Source organism: Etheostoma cragini, chromosome 20 (assembly GCF_013103735.1).
Source record: "Etheostoma cragini isolate CJK2018 chromosome 20, CSU_Ecrag_1.0, whole genome shotgun sequence".
NCBI classification, from domain to species: domain Eukaryota; kingdom Metazoa; phylum Chordata; class Actinopteri; order Perciformes; family Percidae; genus Etheostoma; species Etheostoma cragini.
In genome coordinates this window covers 10,779,163-10,783,164 of record NC_048426.1, presented here as the reverse complement: position 1 = coordinate 10,783,164, position 4,002 = coordinate 10,779,163, and positions in this window count along the sequence as shown.

The following is a 4,002-nucleotide window of genomic DNA, read 5'->3' as shown; positions in this document are numbered from 1 at the left end:
AAGTGACACAATATTGCTGGAAAATTCAACATTCAAATTCTTCCTCTGCTGAAATCTACATGTCTCTTTATCAAAGCACGGTTTATCAAAGTGTTTTCCCATCATTGTGACTGTGCACAATGACAACTCTCTGAAATGTATCTCTCTGCTGCAGCTTCTGAAACCCAGCCCAATGTGGAAATCGTTCAAGCCCTTTAACAGCCATAATAAATCGACATGCCAATCGGTTCTTCCAATAAAAAGAATAATAAACGTTGTTATCCATGAGATTCAATTCAATCTGATTTTACACAACTTGCTGCTTTTGGTATTCTGGCTGCTGTGTTGAATGTAAATAAGAAGTTGCTTGGTTGCTTCTCTATTGTCGTCGTGTTAAAGCCGACAATAGCGCACCAGGTAGATAAGACAGTTTGTGATTGGATCCCCCAAAATTGAGAACTAAAGCAGGAGAATTAAACGTGCAGGCTTCCACACCGAGCTGCAGGACGAAATCCAATCGCCAGCAGACTGGGCGGGGTCTACCCAGTCTGGGCTTTTGGCAGAAATGTAGACAGTCCACAAAACCTGATATAAAGTATGCCACACTCTGGTAGAACATAAAATAAATTGTCTGTTGATCCCGTTTGTGAAAAGAAGATCCATCCTTGTTTTTGAAGAACTCAACCTTTCCCTATTGGATTGTGTTTAATCTCTGTGAGAAGCTACAACACAGCGGTATGTTTGATGAGGTCATACCATGCATGATTTTAAATGGTGGTAAAGAATTTTTTTAACAGATCTTAGTTCAATACCATTTTGTGTTTTAATTTAAAAATGAAAAAATAAAACTGAGGAATTACCCACAATGTAAGATCATAAAATTTACTGATCCATAAAAAATATACAATGCAATGTAATGCTATTTATGTACGTTCTAAATAACACATAAAGCTAATAGAGAAGTAAATAAGAAACTGGAGTGAAGTGATTGGCTTGGATGTTGTGTATGCCCGCTCGGCAAAAAAGCAGCCAGGAGGATGGAATCTTAACTGCTAATATAGGAAATCTGCTTTATCACCTCCGTGGCAGAGGTTATGGCAAAAAAAACACAACATGGGATCGAGCTAAGGATGTTAAGATGAGGACACATCAGTATTTCGCCCCTAATGACAATCCTCTAAAAAAAAAAAGGTTGCCAAATGTTGATGTTTATCTTACAAAAAGCACATTAATTCATTTTTGAAAGAGAAAATAACTTTGGGTTTGTTTTAGAGCAATGATTGAGCAGAGATTTTTTTTTTAGCTTGATATTCCACCCACGCTGGCGGTAGGCTCCAGGGGGGGTTGTGCCGTTACTTCAGGGTCTGGAGCTCTCCATTGTCCCACTGGAGATCCGATCAGGTTGATCATGTTTCCACGCTGGCCGAGCCCCACTGATGGCGGACCGTCTGCGGCTGCAGGACCTGGAGCTCACCGCCAGTTTCAGTTTGACTCTTAAAAAGTGTTTCGATTATTAAAAGGTATTCATTTAGAAGTTGGCTGGCTATTGGTTATCTATCTATGATAGTGACAGTGGTGTAATAATTCAGATGGACTCCCAAGACAAGACGGTGCTCATCCAACTGACCAATAGGACCGCGGCCCCGCCCATGACACTATTTTCACAAAAACCCCTGAGACAAGAGCAAAAACTTGAATTGAGAGCAAAGACTGGGGTCTTGAGAGCAAGAAGAAAATCATTTTGAAAGAAACATTTTTTTGAGAGAATTTTTTTTCACACTGATTTTCACAAAAAATATATATTTGAGAGTTTAAAAAAGTATTCTGAGTGAGATTCTTTTTGCTTTTGGTATGAAAACATTTTTACTCAAACTTTTTTCTCTCAGATCATTTCTCACATGTAAAAAAGAAACAAATCTAGCTCCATATGTGACCGGCTCTTTGATTAAACAGCTTTGTATGTGGTTTACAGTATGTATAGTGTTGCTCCACTAAGGAATCCATTTTAGTATTCACAGTGAAAGCTGGGTCATCATTAATTGAATCACTCCTCTTACTGTTACTAGAGCTTGATAATTGGCTTTTTGAAAAGACACTCCAATGAATAATAGCAGGATCCTTTGTTCTGCAGGTCTAGTTAATTCAAGAATGTGTCATTAGTTTTAGGTCACATATTTCCGAGCGTCGGGAAGTGCACACGCTCGCAGCTTTGACATCTGTTCATCTACAGATTAAATTTACCTGCGAACATTACAATCACACACCTGTTTGTTCCTGGTTGATTTTATAGACACAACTAGGTTTATATCTGCACGTTATACATTGCATATGTTGAGGTCTGTAACTGAGGTTGGGTGATGGGGTAAAGTCAAAGTCAGTTTATCTGCTAGAAAAAAAAAAAAACTTTACATCAAAAGGTCAATAATGCACCATAGCAATGGATTTTACGCAAGCAGAAGCAATGTATTGTCCATACAGAAGTTTGGAATGCATCTTGTGATTTATTAATAATTTGGCAATGAAAAAGTAAACAAAAAAGGAAATGCATGTTGCCTATGCAAAAATGGAAGCCAGAAATGATAATCAGTTTTTAAAGTTATAAACTGATGTTAGATTTTCATTCAACAAAAATCTATTTCCAAAATATGTTTACTGTGTCATACTAAACAAGCACGGTCGTATGTCATTTCCAGTACAGGTACTTCTGAAAACAAAAATGTAAAACAGAAAAACAATGCTCTGCGACTTGAATGTAATAAAAATACATGGAAAAAACTGGGAACTAGGCCCACAAGATGAAAAACAGGCTAGCCTACTGGGCGGGGGTGTATACTGTATGTGCCACACATGAATGTACACAGCATGTACTGTAGTGTACAGAAGGCTTAGGCTACATCTCAATAAGAAGATAAAGCAGAACAACTGTTTTAGAAAAAACGACTAGTAGCTGAAAAATGATTTTAGACAAACAAAAATCAAAAAGAGAGAGCGAGAGACCCAACCAAATCATCTGCAGACAAAAACAAAAATACATGACCTATTGGAAAGACACTACACGTCAAAGCAGAATGGATTGTTACCTATAGCCCTGAACCGAGAGTACACAGTAGCTGAGTACTTACCATTTCATGCGTGAGCATAGACTCAGAAAGATTCTGAGCAGGTAAAGGTTGAGTGAACACAGTCTGGCTTTGGAAACCGGCTGCCACAGACAGACCTGGCTGTCTCAAAAAGACAGGCTGTGTCAGCTCTGTCCACAAAGACAGGTGCATACAGGGCAACAGTAGTAGCAAAAGTCAAGGTGCGCAGATTCGTCACTTTGGGATACAATAGACAAAACTTGTGAGGCTGCATCGGATATGAGAAGCTGTGAGTTGGGGTTGTACTGGAAAAGTGACTCAAGTGAAAAGAGTAAAGATTCTTTGTGGTCAGATCGCATCTACGAGTACATACTTTTTCCACAAGTTCTCAAATCATATTCTAAGTGCTCACATCACTTCTACGAGTACAGATTTTTTCAACAAGCTCTCAAATCATAGTCTACAGGTGCTCACATTGCATCTACGCACTCTCACATTTTGCACCATATTTACCTTCATATTCTTGATCCACTGACCTCAGAACTCAGCTCTTTACCAAAATTAAATGTAAACTCACAGATTTTGATAAACTCTCTGACAAGACAGAAATGCAACATCTACTTGGATTAAACAGTGGGAGCGTTGTAGAAGCAGCAAGACATATGAGTGCATGTCACAGCCTGAGACACAACCAGCACAACATCACGTGATATCTGGAGTTCATCTCCCCTCAGTTTACTCTGCCTTCCCACAGTCCTCGGCTTCGTGTTTTTTTTCACGTTTTGTTGTTTGTTTGCTTCTCTCTGTGGTTTTCTTTCTTACATTTGACCCTAGAGATTTTACTGTAAATCGATTGATATTTAGATTTTTATATCTTAAATGTATTTATTTTAGTTTACTCAATCAATTGTATGTATTTAGTCTCATATTATTCATATATATA